Source organism: Magnolia sinica, chromosome 17, assembly GCF_029962835.1.
Source record: "Magnolia sinica isolate HGM2019 chromosome 17, MsV1, whole genome shotgun sequence".
NCBI classification, from domain to species: domain Eukaryota; kingdom Viridiplantae; phylum Streptophyta; class Magnoliopsida; order Magnoliales; family Magnoliaceae; genus Magnolia; species Magnolia sinica.
Genome location: NC_080589.1, coordinates 62,379,267 through 62,402,521, shown reverse-complemented (window position 1 = coordinate 62,402,521; position 23,255 = coordinate 62,379,267). Strand labels below are relative to the sequence as shown.

At 39.9% G+C, this 23,255-nt stretch overlaps 1 protein-coding gene and 1 long non-coding RNA gene across 4 annotated transcripts in view; both read right to left on the bottom strand.

Moving 5' to 3' along the window:
• Window positions 1-23,255, bottom strand: part of LOC131230567 (protein SWEETIE-like) — a 70,887-nt gene that overhangs the window by 40,947 nt on the left and 6,685 nt on the right. The gene's annotated exons all lie outside the window — the stretch shown is intronic.
• LOC131230843 (uncharacterized) lies at window positions 9,443-21,613 on the bottom strand. Of its 3 annotated transcripts, XR_009164105.1 has the most exons (4): window positions 20,711-21,613; window positions 20,339-20,464; window positions 18,702-18,865; window positions 18,240-18,493 (listed from the first exon to the last, which is right to left on the bottom strand). It is a non-coding gene; the product is annotated as an uncharacterized LOC131230843 (long non-coding RNA). The 3 variants fall into 3 exon arrangements; XR_009164106.1 differs by lacking the exons at window positions 18,240-18,493; window positions 18,702-18,865 and adding an exon at window positions 9,443-9,778; XR_009164107.1 differs by lacking the exon at window positions 18,702-18,865 and having other exon boundaries at window positions 18,239-18,493.

Below are 23,255 nucleotides of genomic sequence, written 5' to 3'. Positions count from 1 at the left end.
GGAAAAGCCACAGCCATGAAAGGAGGGGTATTTTCGTCCTGAAAATCCGACTTCGTACGAGGAGGTCCAAGTGCGTATTCTAAGTTTGTATTGTTTCAAAAAAACCACTGGATAAAAGGTGGGGTCCACAGTCGTAAATTTCTCTCTGGGAATCCATTTGAGAAAATGACCACTGTTGACAAAACCTTTTACCCAGCGGTTTTTATGAAGGAATACAAACTTGAAGTTACCAACTTAGACTAGCACGTGCGGACGGCGCTGACGCTCCTCCAACTGAGAGTTGTACGAACGGCTTAAAAGAGATCAAAGTTACATGGCCCCACAGCTATGTATTTGTTATATCCACAACGTTCATCCATATTTCTAGATCATTTCGAAGCATTATCCAAAAAAAGAAAATCATATCCAATGATCAACTGGGCCACACCACACAGAGCAGCGGAAAATTGATTTTCATCGTTAAAACTTTTGTAGGGCCCACCATAACATTTATTTTCCATCCAATCAATTCATAAGGCCACAAAGACCTGGATGAAGAGGAAAAACGATTTTCATAATGATCCAAAACTTGTGTGGCCCCTAAAAGGGTTTCTGTGTGGCCCCTAAAAGGGTTTCAACAGTAGACGTTCAAGTAGAATGGTAATGGTGTGTGGACAGGGATACGGATATAGCTACGGTTATAATCCGTAGCTATAACAGTAAGTCGGCGATCAATTGTGGATTCTATGATTCCACCGCAAGTTGTTGTCCCTATCGGCGATTAATCGTAAACTCCGCGATTCCACCCCCGACCTATGGCTACGGATTATAACCGTAGCTATCACCGTAGCTATAACTGTATCCCAATGCACTTTCTTTCTTTCTTTCTTTCTTTCTTTTTTTCCCTATCGGCGATTAATCGTAAACTCCGCGATTCCACCCCCGACCTATGGCTACGGATTATAACCGTAGCTATCACTGTAGCTATAACTGTATCCCAATGCACTTCCTTTCTTTCTTTCTTTCTTTCTTCTTCTTCTTTTTTTTTTTTTTTTTTTTTTAACATGGAGAATTTTATTCTACCTACATTTTTTTCTAACACATATTTATATAAATATGTAAATATAAGCATATAAAAAAATTCCTTTTTTTTCATTTCTTTCTTTATTCATATAATAAGAATATTTTCTAAACCAAAATTAGTTACTTGACGTACCATATATAATTTTAGAGCTGAAAGTTGGGCGGGCTCAACCCGACCAACTTGTGACTGACCCGACATTGGGTTGGGCTTAGTCAAGATGTATCGGGTTTGGTCTTGGGGTTGGGCCATACAAATAGCAACTCAATAAAACTTGGGTTGGGCTTGGGTTGAAGTCTCAGGAATTGCCAAAAAATGCATGGAAATGACCGTGAAATGAAGGGAAATGACCATGAAATGCATGTAAATGACCATGAAATGTATGGAAATGACCGTGAAATGAAGGGAAATGACCATGAAATGCATAGAAATGACCGTGAAATGAAATGGAATCGCTAGTATTGACCGTGAAATGCATGGAAATGACCATGAAGTAAAAGGAAATCGCCGGGATTGATCATGAAATGCATGGAAATGACCGTGAAATGAAACGAAATCGTCGGGATTGACCGTGAAATGCATGGAAATGATCGTGAAATGAAACGAAATCGCCGGGATTGCCCGTGAAATAAATGGAAATGACTGTGAAGTGAAGGAAATTGACTGTGAAATGCATGGAAATGACCGTGAATCAAAACGGAATCGCTAGGATTGACCGTGAAATGCATGGAAATGACCGTGAAGTGAAGGAAATTGACCGTGAAATGCATGGAAATGACCGTGAATCAAAACGGAATCGCCAGGATTGACCGTTAAATGCATGAAAATGACCGTGAAGTGAAGCGAATTGACCGTGAGTGAGGGAAGCTAGAAATTCAGCGAGGCAACCTAAAAATTTAGTGAGGCAACCTACGAATTGAGCAAAGAACCCTAGAAATTGAGCGAGGCAACCTACGAATTGAGTGAGGGAACATAGGATTTGAGCAAGGGAAACTAGAAATTAAGCGAGGCAACCTAGGAATTAAGCGAGGGAAGCTAGGAATTGAGCGAGGCAACCTAGGAATTGAGCGAGGCAACGTAAAAATTAGAGCGAGGCAACCTAGGAATTGAGCGGGCCAAGCTGGAAATTGAGCGGGACAAACTGGAAATTGAGCGGGCCAAACTGGAAATTGAGTGGGCAAACATGAAAATGAGCGGGACAAACTAGAATTTCAGCGGGCCAAATTGAAAATTGAGTGGAACAAACTGGAAATTGAGAGGGCTAAACTGAAAATTGAGCGAGCAAACATGGAAATGAGCGGGACAAACTAGAATTTCAGCAGGCCAAATTGGAAATTGAGCGGGCCAAACTAAAAATTGAGCGGGCAAACATGGAAATGAGCGAGACAAACTAGAATTTCAAGAGGCCAAATTGGAAATTGAGCGGAACAAACTGAAAATTGGAGAGGGCCAAACTGAAAATTGAGCGGGACAAACTAGAATTTCAGCGGGCCAAATTGAAAATTGAGCAAGCCAAACTGAAAATTGAGCAGGATAAATTGGAAATTGAGCAGGCAAAACTGGAAATTGAGCGAGCCAAACTGAAAATTGAGCGGGCAAACATGAAAATGAGCAGGCCAAACTAGAATTTCAGCGGGCCAAATTGGAAATTGAGCGGAACAAACTGGAAATTGGAGAGGGCCAAACTGAAAATTGAGCTGGCAAATATGGAAATGAGTGGGACAAACTAGAATTTCAGCGGGCCATATTGAAAATTGAGCAGAACAAACTGGAAAATGGAGAGGACCAAACTGAAAATTGAGCCGGCGAACATGAAAATGAGCGGGACAAACTAGAATTTCAGTAGGCCAAATTGGAAATTGAGCAGGACAAATTGGAAATTGAACGAGCCAAACTAGAAATTGAGCGGGACAAACTGGAAATTGAGCAGGCCAAATTGGAAATTGAGTGGGATAAACTGAAAATTGAGCGGGCAAACATGGAAATGATTGAAAATTTCCAGTTGGAAATTCAGTTTGACCCGCTCAATTTCCAGTTTGTCCCGCTCAATTTCCAGTTAGGCTCGCTCAATTTTCAGTTTGTCCCGCTCAAATTTCCAGTTTGTCCCACTCAAATTCTAGTTAGGCCCGCTCAATTTTCAGTTTGTCCCGCTCAAATTCCAGTTAGACCCGCTCAATTTCCAGTTTGGCCCGCTGAAATTTCAATTTGACCCGCTCAATTTTCAGTTTGGCCCGCTCAATTTTCAGTTTGTCTCGCTCATTTTCCAGTTTGGCCCGCTCAATTTCTACTTTCCAAAATTTCTCCATGCTACAAGTTCTCCAGATGCAAATAACTGAAAAATCATGAAAACATGTCCCTCATAATGTTGTTCTGTTTTCTCTGCCACCCCACCCTTCACTTACACGTCTGTCATAGAAGCCCTGCCAACCGTGAATTTGGGAGTGCACTCAAGAACACCCAAAATAACTTTTTGATTCTATGTATGGTATATACGATGATCAATATTCAATATTTTGATTGTGTTGCAGTTTTTTAGGTCGTATTGTTCGAAGGTTGGATGCTTGGTTTCAAACCTCTACCAAACGAAGTCGTCAAAGCAGTTGACCCATAGGTTAGCCCTTGAAAAAGGGATCCAGCGCTCACATCTGTTAATATTGCATGTGATGGTCCATGAATACTTTTGTGTTATGCTGGTTCATGAATACTAAAATGAAGAAAAGGAAGGCTGTAAATTAGTGGAAATGTACTACACCAACCGAAAGAACTCATCCTGAAGAGGTGGTTTGATTTTGTTCTCTGATAATCCAAGCAAGACTAAGAATGGTTATAATTTTTACTATTGGTTAGTTTTTTATTTTTGTAGTTATTAAAAGACTAGAAATTTGTAGTTTTCTCAGTCTTCCATCAGACTCTTCTTAGAAATTTGTAAAAAGTTAGCTTTTATGATAAATACTAGCAATTAATGCTATTTAGAAGATTATTTCCATGCATTTCACGGTCATTTCCGTTCACGTCACGTTCATTTCCATGTATTTCACGGTTAATCCCAGCGATTCCATTTCATTTCACGGTCATTTCCATGCATTTCACGGTCATTTCCCTTCATTTCACGATCATTTCCATACATTTTACGGTCATTTCCCTTCATTTCACGGTCATTTCCCTTCATTTCACGGTCATTTCCATGCAATTCCTAGCAATTCCCGAGACCTCAACCCAAGCCCAACCTAAGTTTTATCGAGTTGCTGTTTGTATGGCTCAACCCCAAGACCAAACCCGATTCATCCTGACCAAGCCCAACCCAATGTCGGGTTGGTCACAGGTTGGTCGAGTTGAGCCCACCCAACTTTCAGCCCTAAAATTATATATGGTACGTCAAGTAACTAATTTTGATTTAGAAAATATTTTTGTTACATGAATAAAGAAAGAAATGAAAAAAGAGAAATTTTTTTTTATATGCTTATATTTACATATTTATATAAATATGTGTTAGAAAAAAATGTAGGTAGAATAAAATTCTCCATGTAAAAAATAAAAAAAATAAAAAATAAATAAAAAAGAAAAAAGAAAGTGCATAGGGATACAGTTATAGCTACGGTTATAATCCGTAGCCATAGATCGAGGGGGTGGAATCGCGAAATCCGCGATTAATCGCCAATAGGGACAGCGACTTGCGGTGGAATCACGGGATTTGGGATTGATCGCCAAGGTATGGCTACGGATTATAACCGTAGCTATATCCATATCCCTGTGCATATGCCATTACTATTCTGCTTGAACGTCTACCGTTGAAACCCTTTTAGGGGCCACACAAGTTTTGGATCATTATGAAATTTGTTTTTCCTCTTCATCCAGGTCTTTGTGACCTTATGAATAGATTGGATGGAAAACAAATGTTATGGTGGGCCCTACAAAAGTTTCAACTATGAAAATTAATTTTCCGCTGCTCTGTGGTGTGGCCCAGTTGATCTTTGGATATGATTTTCTTTTGTTTGATAATGCTCCGAAATGATCTAGAAATATGGATGAACGTTGTGGATATAATAAAAACATAGCTGTGGGGCCATGTAACTTTGATCTCTTTTAAGCCGCTCGCACAACTCTCAGTTGGAGGAGCGTCGTCTTCGCAGTGAAAGTGAAAAGGAGGGGTAGTTTCGTCCTCAACGTCGCTGTCCGCACGTGCTAGTCTAAGTTGGTAACTTAAGTTTGTATTCCAACATAAAAACCGCTGGGTAAAAGGTTTTGTCTACAGTGGTCATTTTCTCAATCCATTTCTAGTCTCATTTCCTACCGAATGCTCAGCTGCCCACCAGTTTGCAGGCCATGCAAAACTATTTTGAGAACTCATCATACCTGATGCGACTCCAAAATCTGAACGGTGGTCCACGTGAAGCAGCACCTCATGAAACCCCCAAACTCAATTTTTACTTTGATCCAAAACTTTGATGGGCTATGAAAAATGAAAACAGTTTCCTCCCTTGATTTGCGTTTCTCTTTGTTGTGGCCCAGAATTTTAGATCAAAGTGAAAATTTATCCCTTGGGGTTTTTATAAGATTCCACATCACATGGACAGTTCGGATTAGACGACTATGACACGTGTGCAAAGGTGTGCACATGGGTAGGCGTGCTGGTGAGACGCAACATTCCATGGTCGGCCTCGGGCTTCCCACGAGAAATAGTTCCATGCGGTCCAGCTCATGGGAACTACCCATGATGTCGAGCTGTGTGGGCCCCACCTTGATACGTTTCGAACATCTACCCCATCAGTCAGATGTACCATTCCATGGTGGGCCTCGAGCTTAAAAATCAAGTCAGTCCAAGACTTTTGTGGGTCACACCACATACAAAAGTTGAGAGGGGCTATCCTCTCATTAAGACATGCCTAAAACATATAAAAGCACTTGGTAGGGCCCACCTGAAATTTGGATGCATCTGAAAATTGATCTGACCCCTCATCCAAGTGCGAAACACATAATGGATGAGCTGGATTTGTGAACCACATCTAATGGGCACAACAAATGATTATGAATGTTTTAATGGAAGGGCAGCCCCTCTCAACTTTTGTATGTGGTGTGGCCTACACAAGTTGCGGATTGACTTGAATTTTAAACCCGAGGCCCACCATGGAATTGTGCATCTGACTGATGGTGTAGATGTTCAACACGCATCACGGTGGGGCCCACACAGCTCAACCTCATGGGAAGTTCCCATGAGCTGGACCGCATTGAACCTTTTCCAAATATATATATATATATATATATATATATATATATATAAAAGATCAAAAAAAAAAAAAAATGATGTAAGGTCTGGGTAAAAGTTGATGGTAGATTAGCGTAATCTAACCTAAACAAGTATTCTCAATGGTTTGGATTGATGGTCAAATAGTTGTGTAATGATTTGCTAACTCAGGATAAATAGAAAGGCATTCATGTACATGTATTTATGAGGGGTATTCCAATTGCAATCTTGATGGTCAGTTAAGCTTATATAGGGGTGGTAGGTAAAATAAATAGGTTGGAATTATGGATAAATAGGTACGTGAGTAGATATAATGATTCGAAAGTTGATATATCATGATCCGGCGATCCAAAGACGAAGTGGACAGTCGGATGGCTTTTCCAGGGGATGAGTAGTTAATTCAACGACAAGTTTGATAACTAATCGGGTGCACTCGAATGTTTGTACTTTTCTTATAGTTGATATATTATATGTTTAAATTTTTATTGTTGCTTATAGGATAGGTGTGGCCCATCTTCTGTTGAGTGTAGCCCACCGGAATTTTTGTACTTTTCTTCGTGACATTTAATATAGTTAAGAAACTAATCGAGTATACAAAAGATATACGAGGCTTAACGATTTGGGTGTGCGTGAGTCTAAGTGTATGTACCTGTGTGCGGGTCCAAGTATTATTATTCTAAAAACACAATTTCACATGCAATGTATATTAGAATAAGTACCTGTGTACCTACACCAGCTGAATTTTTTTTGGGATGTTACAATCACTTATGAAGGGGGTTGGATGGCATATAAACATAACAGTGGCTAAGGAAGGTTTCAACGGTGGGTGTATTCATCCCTATTATTTCTTGATGCAATCTTGACTTAATTTTTTAATTTGCTGATACATTCATGTCCTAAAATAAGCTAGTGACAGGATGAACAGAGTGGATATGAGATAAACATTAGTGTGGGCCTCACTTAGACCTGTGACCTAATCCCCACCCATTTACAAATTGGGTTTAGAGGTTTAACATATGGCACCACCCGTGAACAAATTATTAGGCCTGAGCAACACTCCTTTGATTCATTTACTTAAAGGCTCTTACTAAGTTTTATGTGATTAGGGAATTAAAACCTTCTATTAATACTTACATGCATCCTTAAAATGCATTGAAACGAGTGTGTTAGCCATAACTTGTCTCATTATCTTACTCATTTTCTTTAATAAGCCTTGTTTTCAGGCTGAAACTCAAGCACAGCCTAGTATGGACTGACCAAAGTCACCTGGCCATTGTTAGCAATAATTCAGCGCTTTGTTCATGCCTACACGGTGCAAAATGAAAACTTCCAATAGATTTTAGCCTGGCAAGTCAAAACAAATCAGTAAAAAATCTGGTTTCACATCTAGTATCAGGCCCCACACGTTGGATTCTAGTAATACCCGAAAATGGGTATACTTCACTCTAAAAGTAGAATCTGTGCCCAAATACATCTTGACCCATGCCCGAATCTGTGCCCAAATCTATTAAGTCCCATGCCCCACTCCTTGAAATTCCGATGCTCTTAATAAAAGAGGAGATGTGACTTAGAATTTAGGTCCAAACCCATCTTGTCCCAGGCCCCACTCCTTAAAATCTCCTTCTCATCTATGGATGGTTATGCATCATTTTCAATGGTGTGGCTCTCTAATGAATGCATGGGCTTGACTTTCGAGGCATCCCCTTATCATGTTGCTGGTCACCTTCAGATGAAATACACATACCACGCCATAAAATAAAATAAAATTTGGACAACCATTCAAAATCCAGCATAAATTCATGTGGTGAATCATGGGAAGGTTGCATCTGCCTATTGGCATCAAATTTTGAATGCACAGTGACCTTTTGGACAAGTTTGTGCTGTGTTCACACTTCAATGGCTTACATGTCATCAAACCTTTATAATATAAGCTTAATGATCTACAAGGCCTCATAGAGTAACCAAAGTAGAGGAGGATCATATGTGCTTAGACTATTATATCGCAATCTCACAAATGACTCAAGAATCATATCTTGTCCTAATTACCAAGATATAGACAGGAAGCTTTCCATCCTCTTCAATTGGAATAGGTCTAGGAGAGATTCCCTTGCTTGGGAGATCAAAACAGCATTCAATCGATGGGTCATCGTGAGGTATATCTAATTAAAATAGTTTTTTTTAATAGGTGGGAATCTTCCTTAGGCTTTATGAATAGGTGGGACTTGTTTCTTTTTGTCGGGTCCCACCCGAATTTCTGTAATTTTCGGTGATTATTGGAATTGTGGCTCTGTCCACCTTTTGGGAAAAAAAAAAAATAATAAAAATAAAGTAGTTTTTTTTTTAATTAAAATTAAAATGACCAGGTCTAATTAAGCATCCTATAACTAATTAATTAATTTTATTAGAAATTTGAAAACTTTTTATTTCATTGTATTTCTAAAATATGCCTAGCAAAGTCTATGTCCATAGGGTAGCAACATGGAGCTTTTTTCTTCTCTAAAACAATAGAAACAAAATTACGAGATTTACCTCTCTCCCACTCTTCCTCTGTACAATATATTCTCGTACTAATGAATACCTCAAGAGATGATGAATGAAATACATCTCTCGGTTGTGTTCCTCCTTATATAGACCACACAAGAGAGAGTATATTTGACATAGGGATGAAAGTGATGAGGTTGGTGAATTCGATATAAAAATAATAATTTAGGAGTCATTAATCATATTCTTCAAATGACTATATTTGAAGCAAAAAAGCAGAAAAGTGTACATAACTCAAAAGACTTAAGTTGAAAAAGCTTTTCACTACTTCAATATCCAGAATTTCAAACTAGTACTTTATTTGCTTCGGTTTGTAAGGTATCTAAAAATTAATCTTTTAGCACAAAAGCTAAAAAACTAATATGTCTCTGGTACTATATTTATTGGCAATAAGGAGTGTTATATTTGATATCATATGCAGTAGACCAAACATTAAATGGTGGCAGCAGATACACCACAAATCTAGGTAAAGACCATTGGACTACAATGAAGTATACCCTTCATTACTGGAAGGTTGTTTTTGGGACTTCTAATTGTTGTGGTAGCTAAATTTTGGAATTCGTTGGGTTCATAGATGCAGATTATGCAATTATGCAGGAGATCAAAAGTGGGGGTTCCCTCCTTACCCCCTTTTTTTTTTAAAAAAGATTGGGCACGCCCCTATAATTCTGATAAAATGAACAGAGGATGTACATCTTGATTTTCAGATGGGCTCCAAAAAAACTCCGGGCCTCATCTATCACATCTCCTAAATTGCATACACAAAATGGAAAAAAGAAAAGGCTTAAACCTCCATGAAGCACATCATGATCCAGGCCGATCACTCCTACCAGCAGAGGATACCTATCCCTGCTCCTCCTTAGGTCAATCTCTCCTTCCAGCTAAGGATCTCTCCTTCCGGCAACATGAAGGTCAATTAGAAGATGAGACCCTGCCTGCAGAAACAAAAACAGGACCTTCGTTCGAGACAACAGAAATCCCTGCAGCTTAGATCCCACTTAGGACAAGGATCACACCAGCACCTTAGGAACCAGACCCAAGCTCCACAGAAAAAACACGACAGCAAATGGCGAACATTTACCTGCCTCCCTTTGTGGCTCAGTTAAGTCATAGGTTAGCCCAATTCCCGATGATAAAAAAGAAATTAGAGAAACAACTAGGCATATATGATGGATGGCCTTGATTTCACATGCACAAATGTTTTCTACGAACACGTACACACATCTACACAGAGAGATGCTCACGTCCAACGTTGGCACATAAGTTATATATACTATTCACCTAGCAGACAACACTTCTACTTTGTCATTTATCGGCAAATAAATATTATTTTCTATGGTGTGTGCAACCTGATGAGTGGATGGGGCCAGGGTGTCCCGTATCCATTACGATACGGGCGTAACGGTTAAAAAAATGACCTCTTTTTTTTTCTTTTTTTTCTTTTTTTTTGCTTTTTAAGGTCTATTTTTTCACTTTTTTTGAAACTTCTTTCTTCTAAACTCTTCCTAAATCATTCTATTACTATTTTCAACCACTCTTAGCTTGACATTACAAATAAAAACAACTTATATTAAGGATTTTCTTGATTCGAAGCTCTGTGGGCCATTTTCCAGAAATTCCTCAAAAATAGGTATTTATACTTTTTATTCAATGTTTTATTGTTTTAATGTTAAAATATGATGTGTTAATCATAATAGAAGATATTAATGTCCATTTTACAAATTGTTGTTATCATTTTATATTTTTTTATAATTTTTTTCTATTTATGCACTATTTTCGGCCCTTATTTTTTTAATTCAAAAAATTATTTTTTATTGAATGTTTTGATGTTTTAATGGTAGAATATGATGTGTTAATCATAGTAGAATATGTTAATGTTCATTTTACAGATCATTATTGTCATTTTATATTTTTTTTATGAATTATGAAAAATAATTGCAAACACCTACACATGTAAGATATTTTCATATTACATTCATTCTAATATATCTATCATTGATAGTAGATAGTTAGAAAATTAAATATATGAGTTTTGCAGTCAAATCCAGGTTGTCTGGTTCATAAATTCATCAGACAGTCCGATACAACTTCTCACCAAAGAGTGGACCGTTACACCACCATAAACATGTTCCAATTTATAAACGAATGCATGTTTGGAATGCTTAGAATATTCCGGACTTAATCCATATTTTTTTATATTTTTTTGGCAAAAATTTTCTTTGCATTGTTATGAGCCGTTACACCCCCGTATCGCCGTTATGCCCCCGTATCTGTATCGGTATCGGAGGGCACCGTTACACCAACCGATACCGATACGGGATACCTTGGATGGGGCTGATTTTTGCACAAGGGGCCGACCTATATATTAGAAGGGTTGGATGTCACATGCACAAGATGGGTAACTTATCGTCCCAACCAGTTGGATGGGAGCATTTATCACACACACACACACACACACACACACACACATGACCAAAAGTGTGTCCAACCATGTAGTGAGTGTGCCATATGAACCAAGTGTCAAAGGCAGCCATAATGAAAATGGACGCTCCAAAATCAGCAGCTTCCTAAACTTAGGCAGGTCACTCAATCTGGAACAGTGTAACAAATATGACTAAAAAATCTAAAATAGTGGTGAGGCCCATATGGTTTTGGAATGACCTAATTTTGTGTATTCCCCCTCAGCTAGGTATACCACTTACAATGAAAATGTGAAATTTCACTAATGGGTTTGTCAGGATTGTAGAATTGGTGCAACTTCCGCACCAAATACCATCCATAGTGGGCCTTCCCACTAGATAATCATTTTGACAGGTGGCAGTTAGCCTGGTGCATAGTTCCAAACTGAAAAGTCGATTTGTGGTTTGTCCATCCAAGTTGATACTAGGCTCGACAATTAATGAATATCAAAACATCTAGTAATAAAATATACTAAAAAAATTAATGTAATAAAAATTAAGAAACTAAATAATGAAGTGTTGCATAGGTTGCTAGTTAGGAACATCTGTAATATGGGTTTTATTAAAACAGTCTTCAAAAGCTGAGTTATGCAGCCCACGTTATTGCAGGTCACTTCGCCCATTACACAGGGCCAACCCAACCCACTCAAAATTCTTAGCTCGTTCAGGAAATGGGTGGAGCTTGGGTAGACTCTGACCTGACCATTTCTACCCTTAAATACAAATCACGTCCGAAGGCATGGATTGGATTGGGATGCTACTTAGGTGAATAAAAAATAGAAACCATTTTCCATTTGCAGTTACACGGTTGTGAGGGCCAGGAAACAAGCCACTCAAAATAATTCCTACATAATAAAACTCTGGCTAAAGCAAACCCCACGAAGACCAGTGGCTTGGATATAACAACCATGGGCCCCAAATCTACAAAGTTCCTAATGGAGAAGTTTCCTATTTGGAAAGAATAGGGAACTCGACCTCAACATTTAGAATTTCAACTCTTTATGAATTTAGCTTCGATTAAAACCAGACACTAGCAGTGTGATGGATGAAATAGAGGCACTTAGAAATTAGTCAAAATTGCATAAGCTGCATACAACCAATTCAAATTGGCTATCCAAATTATTGGTCCCTGTTTAAATGTACCATGAACCGAAAATCAAGATTATTTGTTTTCTGTGACTATGACATTGGTGGATACTGATTGGGGAGTTAAAAATGATAAATCTTCAATGGTCATGTTCCAACAAGCATGTGTTCATGAACCAGAGGTTAGGATTGTTCAAGAAATCTGATTTATGGACTTGTCTACGATCTCCAGAAGGGTTGATTATTTTGGTGATCTTGTTTCAAGGGAGACACCTGGCGAGTATGATGGTAATATGTTGACATTCAGCTCTGCTAAAGCTCACGTTCCGGGTCCGGGTCTACCTCGGACCTGATCCCAAATGATCTTTCCAGATCGGGTTCTTTAGTAGAATTGGACCAGATGATTAATTAATCTCAACCTCTCCCCTCGCCCCGAGCCTCATCTGGATCGTAGATTGATCAGCAGCCCCTACTGCCCTAGTCTTTAAACCTGCTGGTCTCCCCGAGACGTTGAGGTGGAAAGCTCCATCGAGTCAGCAGGTTCTCGAGATGGGGACTTTCGTCCCGAGGCCCATAGCCTCAAACGACTGGTGCAGCCTGCCCGATCTTAGCATCCACTGTCGGGTAGGTGCAAACCCTTTCGAGTATGACAACCAATCATACAACTCGAAGAATCCGATCTCTCTCGACTCCCTCCCTCCCTCCCCCTCAGCTTCAAACGCTTCGATCTCAGAGAATGGCCTTATTACCCTCTTCCAGGATGATCTAGGCGATCGCGTCATTGAAGCGGAGCCTCTTCAAATCCAGATCGACTTTCCTCCAGAACAAGGGGCCTTTTAAGATAAGAAGACAATAGATACAGAATGTAGAGCAAACCTTATCAACACGATCCGAAAGAAAAAATGGATCAGAGATGCAATAGGCCACGTCGGAAGGGCCATTGGGCTATCCTTCGGGGACTGCCTGGAAGACTACATTGCTCTATTTCAGTGTGTGGAAGCTCGTGGAAGACCTCTTACCAGTGTTTTAAATAGCAGTAGAGTGACGCGTAGCGCTCAACCATCTATAACATGTAGCGTGTAGCGTAAGCTACACGATACTTCTATTTTTTAATTTAAAAATATGACAAATATAATAAATAGAGAAAAAAAAAGGGGAAAAAATATAAAAATGCCCAAAAGATGATTCATTTTATTAATTATAAGCGTGTTCCAAAAAGTTATTAGTTATCATTTATCAAAAGCCAATCCACGTATATGAGCTAAATCAAATAATTATCACATCAACAACTTTCTAAGCAAACCACTTTAATTAATAATGTCTAATTGAAACCACAAATCACAATTATGAAAAGAAATAAAAATCTCATAGGTTAAATGTATCAAGTATAATACAAGTGTCACATTCCTCAGCATTAGAAACAAAACAAATGTGAAAAAAATAATAATAAAATAAAATAGTAAAAAAATACATTGTAGCTTACGCTACGGACGCTACATGCTACGTAGTTGTAGCGTACACTACGGCCCCTGTAGCGTACGCCACATGAGATTTACACTATTTAGGATGCTACGTAGCGCTATGGCCACGCTACGCTACTTAGCATACGCTACGGGCGCTATTTGAAACACTGCCTCTTATTGCCACCAGATCTCCCAAAAATCAATTGTCCAAATCGGTTAGTAATCGAGAGCTCCAGCGCCTTGCGTCCTTCGCGGGATCAGTTGCACAGAGTTTCAAGGTTCTCGGGGCAACATAATTCACCAATGAAGATTATCTCTTGGAACGTCGGAGGGGTGGGTTCGAAGTAGAAAAGAAGGCTGATTAAAGACTCATGTGATGCTCACAACCCAGATATTATTTGTCTCCAGGAAACGAAGATTCAAAATTTCAATGACAGGATCTTGAGCTCGCTGTGGAAGGCTGCTGATGCAGACTGGGTGGTGCTGGATGCCAACAGCAGTGCTGATGGCATTCAGATCGCGTGAAAATCGTCTCTATGGACGCTGGTGAAATCCTGGTGGGGATCCTTTTCGGTTTCGGTTATTCTATCAGACAGATTCTCAAATCAGAATTGTCTTATCTCTTCGGTGATGTAGGACAATTAACGACTTACTCTGAAAGCTTAAACTGTTAGAGTATGGTGAATTAATCCCTTTATCTCATAGCCCAGGCCCCACATCTCATGGGTTAAGACCTTGGCCGAACCCCCCTCATGGGCCCCAAATCACATGGGTACGCCTCACATGGGCCGCCCACCCCGAGTGTGTCCCTACATCCCACAGGCTACCCCACTTGAGCCCGATGTGAAATGCGCATTAATCACCCCCGGTGAGGAGTCTCCAACACGAGACCTCCCCCATGGGCCTCACCCACCCCGAGTGTGCCCCTGCATCCCACAGGCGACCCCACTCGAGCCCGGTGTGAAAATGCCCCTGCATTATTCGATTTATGGCCCTACTCTTGAAGCTAGAAGTTCAGATTTCTGGGAGGAATTGAATGCCTCTAAGTGGGGCTTCTTAGGCCCTTGCTGCTTTATCCGAGACTTCAACGTCACTAGGTACACTGAAGAAAAATCCCATGGTAGAAAAGTTTCTCCAGCGATGCGCTCCTTCTCATGTTGGATTGATGACCAGGAACTTGCTGATCTCCCTCTCCTCGGTTCCAGATTTACCTGGACCAACAGTAGAGTAAATCCTCCCTCTCCAGATTGGACAGATTCCTTGCTTCTGCGGACTGGCTGGAATATTTTCCTTCTGTCTCTCAGACAACCCTCCCAAGAACCACCTCTGATCACAATCCAATTATGTTATCTACTGACGAGTACAACTGGGGCCCCAAACCTTTCATATTCAAATCCTCCTGGTTAAATATTAAAGCATTCAATCAGATGGTTTCAGGTTGGTGGTCTGATTTTCATGTAGATGGTTTTGCAGGTTTCAGGCTTTGCAGCAAATTCAGAATGTTGAAGGAAAATCTTAAGAAGTGGAAGCAGGAGGTTCTATACAAAAGGGCTTCGGAAACGGAATCGATTATGGCAGAGTTACAATCGATAGACGTCGAGGCTGAAGATGGTATTATGTCGACTGAAATCTTATTCAGAACAATTCATCTCATCCAGTCTCTATCTGTCAGGGCCTTTGAAAATGAAATTGCCAGGAAGCAAAGGTCCCGAGCCAAGTAGTTAAAGGAGGGGGATAAAAACTCGAAATCCTTGCACAACATAGCTAGTATGCATGCCAGAAAAAACAGAATTAGAAACATAACAGTTAATGGTCGCCGTATTGAAGATAAAGAGGAAATTGCCGAGGAAGCTATTGCCCATTTCAGCTCCTTGTTGAGGGAAGATCATTGAAAAAGACCGTTGTTGAACCATCTTCAGATGGTCGGCCTATCACCTGAAGACGCCAAAGCCTTAGAAGTCCCTTTCAGCATAGAAGAAGTGAGATTAGCAATGGCCTCCCTAGCCAGCGACAAGGCCCGGGCCCTGATGGTTTCCCTATTTCCTTCTTCATCACTTTTTGGGATGTCATAAAAGAAGATATCATGCTTTTCTTCAATGAGTTTTATGATAGGGGTTGTCTGTCTAAAGGCCTGGGGGCCTCCTTCGTAGCATTAATTCTAAAATTCTCAGGTGCTAGCTCTCTTCAAAACTTCAGACCAATCAGTCTTTTAGGGGGCCCATACAAAATCTTGGCAAAAGTCTTGGCTACCAGATTGAAAATATTTATAGGGAATCTCATTTCAAGTCACCAGAGTGCGTTTATTCCAGGGAGGCAGATCATCAATTGTGCCCTTATAGCCAATGAATGCTTGGATTCCTCCCGCAAAGCTGGCTTGAAGACTATTTTTTGTAAGCTAGATATTGAAAAGGCCTATGATCACGTGGATTAGCGCTTCCTGCAATATATGATGAGGCGGATGAGTTTTGGAGCTAAATGGAGAGGGTGGATTGGAGAATGCTTAAGGCTCATTTCTCTATCCTCCTAAATGGGACCCCGTTTGGTTTCTTTAGGAGCTCCCATGGCACTTGTTAGGGTGACCCCTTGTCCCCTTTCCTCTTCCTTATTGTGGGGGAGGCCTTCTCCAGAATGATTCAGTCAGGTCAGGAGGCCGAGACTATAGGTGGGATCAAAATGAAAGGTCTGTCTTTCACGATAGCTCATATTCAGTACGCAGATGATACCCTCATTTTCAGCAAAGCAGATCCTGTCAAGATAGCTAACTTGTGCACTACGATCCATTGTTTCGAGGCAGTGTCGAGCTTAAGGGTGAACATGGCAAAATCTAAGATGTTTGGGGTTAACCTGAAGGAAGAGGAGGTTAGTTCTCTTGCAGATTCATTTAGGTGTTCTTCGATTAGGCTCCCCTCTTCTTTTGTTGGTCTTCCGCTGTGCTTGGGTTCGCCTCCCAAATCCCTATGGGATAAGGTCATCAATAGGTTTGAATGCTACCTGGTTAGATGGAAATGCAGATATCTTTCCTCGGGTGGCCGTCTTACACTCATTAAGGCAGCCCTCTCAAATCTACCCCTTTACTACATGTCTCTATTCAAATGCTCAGCTTCAGTGTTGTCCAAGCTTGAAAGACTAAAATGTCATTTCTTTTGGAATGGGAAGGAAGAGAAAAGGAAATTTCATCTTGTTTGGTGGCCCCAGGTTTGCAACCAATTCCAAAAAGGTGGAGCGGGGATTAAAGACCTCAAGATCATGAACAAGGCTCTTCTTAGGAAGTGGATATGGAGACTTGGGACGGAGGATGACAGCCTTTGGGACAAAAATCATGACAAGGAAATACAGCAAATCCTTCGGCGGCTGGTGGTCCAAAGACTCCTCTCTCTATAGGGCTTCCGCCTTGTGGAAAGGGATCCTATCTTTGAAAAGGGAAGTTCTCAAAGGCATTGGCTTTGCTCTAGGTAATGGAGTTAATATCCGGTTTTGGGAAGATGTTTGGGTGGGAAAAGCGCCCTTAAAAGAAGATTTCCCGAATATCCTTAGCCTCACCCCCGATCCAAGCATCCAAGTCGCAAGTTGCTACTATTTCTTGGCCGCCGATATTGTATGGAATGTAGCCTACAGAAGAAATCTCCAAGATTGGGAAATTGATGAATATGTGGGGCTTCTTGCACATATTTACAGTGGTTCGCCAGATCATCAATCTCAAGACAGATTAATTTGGAAGCTAGACAAGTCCAGCAAGTACTCTGTTAAATCTCTTTACTCCTTTTTAGACCACGAGCTGCCTCCAAATAACGATCACCCACCCTTCCATATTAGGACCTATTCGGTTCCTCCTAAATTCTCTTCTTTTGGTTGGTTGGTTGGGATCAAGAAAATCCTTACGGTGGATAACTTGAGAAAAAGGGGGATGTCCATAGCTAACATGTGCCTCTGTTGTATGAAGAATGAAGAAACCGTCGATCATCTTCTCCTCTCTTACCCTTTTATCTCTCGGATTTGGGCTGAATTCCTCATCCGCTTCAACATTCAGTGGTGCTTTCCTGGCTCAGTGTCCCATCTCATTAAAGCTTGGCATGGGGTTAGATTGGGCAGGCACAAGATGCGCTTGTGGAGAATGGCAATTGTTGCCATTAGGTGGTCAGTTTGGGAAGAAAGTTACGATAGATGTTTCAAGGATACCTCAAACTCGGAATTGATTATTGCTAGTAAGGCTAAGCGCGGTTAATGATAGAGTAGGCTGTGTATGTTGTGGATCTTAAGGATTGTGATTTTCTTTTTCTTGGAGTCTAACTGAGATTGCTTCCTCGGCGATCTCTCTTCTCTCCTTCTTTTGTATCCTTTTCTTTTCTAATATAAATCGTGACTTTTCAAAAAAAAAAATAATAATAAAAAAAAAAAAAAAATGGACTTAGTGACAGTTTGGCAGTTAAGTCGGTTTAATTTGAGTAATGTATGCTGCGTGCCTGTATATGAAAGTGTCCTAAACAGCCAGAGTATCAAATAACTCCCCTTTAGCTTTACAGGCAGGGGAATCAAATGGATTATGTCAAACTGTTATTATCTGACTTTGTAACAAGTGTACCTGAAGTTGCTGCTTGCGTGTTACTGGCATTGCTAGTAAAACTTCTCTGAAATTGAAAAGGTCCTGAAATTGAAAAGTTAATGAGATAAATATAATTTAATGAGTTCCTAAAATTAAACTGAAATTGGGAAAATTTGCTAGAGAGAAAATCCTCTGTAACCATAGTTTTATTAAAGAAAACCAGTTAAACTTGGTGTCACACGGGGCCCAACCTAATAAACAATTAAAAGCCCAATACATCAACATAAACGGTTGTAAGAACTTTCACTACCTATGAATGAACTTCAATTGATACAGACACAACCATGATTATTGCTTCCAAAAGTAGATTCATAACGTCCTTCTACATTCACTTGCTTGTAACAGTGTGTGAAGGAGAACCAGAGGTCTCAAACATTCACTAGAAATAACAACTGATTCCTTGGTCACGGTTTTCTGAAATAAAGAAGATAAGACAGCTCTTTAGAAGCACATGATGAAAACCAGCTTGCTTATATTGCATAAATTCATATGAGAAGTACCTCTAAGATCTTGTGAATTAGGGAGAAAATATCTCTGAGGACCTCTCCAGCAGAAAACAGAAGAACTCCCTTGGGAGATCAGGGGCTTGGTTAATCTAGATTATGCGGGAATGCGGGGTAGTAAGAAGAAGGCCCAGTTGATTGCATGGAATTTTAGACGAGGGCTTGTCTGTTTGCATGATGTGCAGGATGGAATGCTTCTGGTATCTGCTATGCACCTCTCCGCTTCCAGTTTGCCAGGTTCGCCAACATCTCTGATGGTGGCGCATCTCTGCTCCGAAGCTGTTCAGAAGCTTTTCAGAGGAATGATCCAGCTCCGGTGCTACTAATCCTTCTGGAGAAAGGGTGTTTTGTCTGAGGAAGCAATAACTTTTCCATCTCCAAATGCAATAGATCAGCCCAAGTTCCAGCTACAACAATAGTTTTGAGGAGGATCTCAGTCCCTTGCAGCTTCATCCCATTGTATACTTTCGGTGGCAGTGGGTAGTGAGCTGGTCATATCGTTGCCCTCTATTTTGATAATGCTATCTGGAGGGGCTGGGATTCAGGCTGTAGGTGGAGTTGTTGATTTTGTTTGGTAGTTGATGGTGTTGGTGGGCCTACTTGGCATGATGGTTGGTTAGGAGTGGTAGTAGTGCTAATGGAAGAAGTTGGTCTTTCGTTCATCTTTCATTTATTGAATATGGTTTGTTCGTGCCTTTCTTAAAACCATGTATTTGCATGCCAACAAGAAGAAGGTTACAGTTGATCAATTGAGAGGATATTCTAGGATTAGTCTATTCATGATGGGAGCTGTCACACCAATGTCTAGGATATACAAACCATGGCCACAAATATACAAATTAAGTTTCAAACGGGGAAGTTCCCTAATTTGAAAGAATAAGGAATTCAAACCTCAATATTTACAATTTCATATATTCGTGAACTTAGCTTTAAGAAAAACTTGACACTCTGGCAGAGTGGTGGACGATGCACAGACAGAAATTACTTACAAATTGCATATGTTGCATACAATTAATTCAAATTAGGCTGGCCAAATTATGGGTTCCTGTTTAGATGTATCATGAACCAAAAATCAAGATTAATTGTTATTTGTAAATATTAGATTAGTGGATACTAATTGGGCAGTTAAATATAAAAATAAAAATGATAAATGGTCCTGTTTCAACAAACAAGTGTCCAAAAACCAGAGGTTAGGATTGTTCAAGAAATCTGATTTCTGGACTGAATTAGTGATGGTTTGGCAGTTTAGTCGGTTTAGTTTGCGTTACATGCATGCTGCATGTGGGTGCCTGCATATCAAAACATCCTGAGCTGCCAGCATATTAAAAAAATGAAAAATAAAATAAAAATAAACTGTAGTTATCTGACTTTGTAACAAGTGTACCTGAAGTTGTTATTTACATGTCATTGGCATTGCTAACAAAACTTCTCAGAATTGAACTGTAAAGGATAGAATCTGATCAAGGCGAGAAACCAGTCTCATAGCATTGCTCTTAATCTCATTGAGTTCCTGAAATTGAACAGTTAATGAGATAAATATAATTTAATAATATCCTGAAAATAAATTGAAATTGGAAAAAAAAAAATTTGCAATATGAGAGAAATCCTCTATAACCATTGTTTTGTTACAGACAACCACTTAAAACTTGGTATCCCACATTAGCACCCAAATTGATAGACACATCAAAGGCCCAACCCAGTAAACAATTAAAAGAATAATACATCAACATAGTACGGTTGTAAGAACTTTCACTACCTGTGAATGAACTTCAGTTGATATAGACACAACAATGACTATTGCTTTCAATGGTAGATTCATAACATCTTTCTGGCATTCACTTGCTCTTGACAGTGTGTGCAAGAGAACTACAAGTCTCAAGCATTCACCATCAATAACAACTGATTCCTTGGTCATGTTTTCCAGAAATCAAGATGATAAGATGAAATGTAATCTCCTTGTTACATAGTTTGCATCCCTTCCTACTTGCTACTTTCTAGATGATGGTGGTCACATATCAGTAGCATTGATATGGAATTACCTGCATATCTGTAAGAGTGATTTGCAGGCATTTGATGCATTGTCTGTATAGAGTGAAAAGCAACATGTTATTGTCCATGTTCTGTTCAAGCTATCGAGTTTTCATAAGCCAGTCTGGTAAGGGATATTGCTTGCTTTCTTCAAGGCAGAATAAAGTTCTGCATGTTGAAAGAAAGTTTACAATAGCATCATCAAAAAGTTCAGCTTTATCTGCAATACAGAGTTCACATCATTTTTTTATCAGAGTTTCTTAATTGAAACCGTAAAGGATGCTTAATTTGTTATATTTAGCTACATCTTGAAATGCAATTATATCTGGCCCCTGCCCTCGCTGCCTGCTGCTGGCTCCTTCTCCAGGCTTATTTTGCTTCTTTTTTTGTGTTTTTCTTGGATATATGATAGGCAGGGCCCGATATTCCTTTTTGCTCATCTGGGCCCTCCCGAATGTTTGTAAACTCACTTACATCAATACAAAGTCGGTGGTAAGATTCCACATTTCCTAAAAAAAAAAAAAAGCAATTATACTACTTTTAACATGAAAGAAACACCACTGCATACAAAGGGTTACTTCAATTATGAATAGTGAGGAAGATGGTTACATTTTGGTCATTTCCAGGGGTGGTAATGGGCTGGACTATTTTCATAAAGAATTACGAGTTAAAACTACAAAGACATGAATCATAAAACATAAAAGAGGAATAAGGATGAACCCCACTCGGTAGTAGTGACTGAGATGGAGGCCTGATTTGGCAAAGGTCCACCGATTCGTGCCGGATTATACTGTTCATCACCATCTCCACTATCTGAGGGCCATCGATTCATCAGTCTTTGTCTGATAGGGGCTGTGACAAAATGCCCCAAGCAGGCCCATTAAAAGGGGGATTATGTTCTCCGACCAATCGCGGCAGCACAAGTACGGACTTTGCTATGATACCAAATGTTTACAATGCTACTGTGCGTTGAATCAACGAGCTAACAGAGGTTTTGATCCTTACCTACCTGACCGAATGCTCGAGAAGACGCTCTCCAGAGAAGGCCCAACGCCCGCAATCTTCGTTCTTTACCTCCCTCTCTGCATTGGGAAAACCGCATTTGAACTTGGGAGGAGAGTCGGCGAGAGTGAGGAACCATAAGCCAAACACAAATTTCAATTTTTTAGTATGATACGCAGTGGGGTATAGGGAGGTTGTACAAGCCACACAATTGTGGGTCTAACCTAGAGCTCATTAACGTGATCTAAACCGTTCACCTCTCTATCTTTCTATTCAATGTCCCATCTGGCCCATTATTTCAAACAATAGAAAATTTCAAAATGTGTCCAACATATGTATCCTACGTATGTAGTTGGCATCACTTCCTACTTGCTACTGTCTTAGATGATGATGGTCACAATATCAGAAGCATTGGCACGCAATTACCTGTAAATGGTAGTCCAATAGAGCGATGTACATGCCTTTGATGCATTGTCTGTATAAACTAAAAAGGAAAATGTTGTAGTCTTCGTTTTTTCTGTCTACATGTTATTGAGGGCTACTACAATGAGTCAGGCCTGATGCCTAGTCCTGGCCCACGCCCAACATGAGCCTAACACAATAGGCCAAAGGTCAAGCCTGATCTAAAAATTAGTAAAATCCCTATTTCCCATTCGGAATTTCTTAATATATCCCTTAATCTTGTAGCACATAAATGCACAAAGAAATATACAATAAAGAGGAATTAAGTCAAATGTCTATATTCAAAATAGATAGATTGCCTAAATTAGGATTGAATTAATATATATTTATAGGATATAATATTTAGACTAAAATTAAGGTGATATAAATACATCATCATGAAGCCCATAGAGCACTGTCCTACAATGATATGGAAGAGGGTGTGGATAAAGCAAATGCATCATCGCGGAGTCCAACTGACCAATATCCACCTCGCTATTGGCTGCTTACGCATTAGGAGGTAAACTGCCTACAGAGGCTGTTGGTAGCCCGTAACTGCTGGACCGTGGTCTGTGGGGTGGGCCCATCATGATGTATTTGTTTCATCTATGCTGTCTTTCCTCTTTCCATGTTATTTTAAGACAAGAGCTCAAAAACTAAGGCAGGTCCTGATCTCATGTGAACGACTGCTCATGAAATAGTAGTGATTAAATGTCCATCATTAGAAACCTTCCTAAGTCTATGAAGTCTTTAGATGTAATTGATATTTGTTGTTACCTTTCATCAAGGTCCGTGTGACCTAATCGACAGGTTGGATAGCAAATAACCAT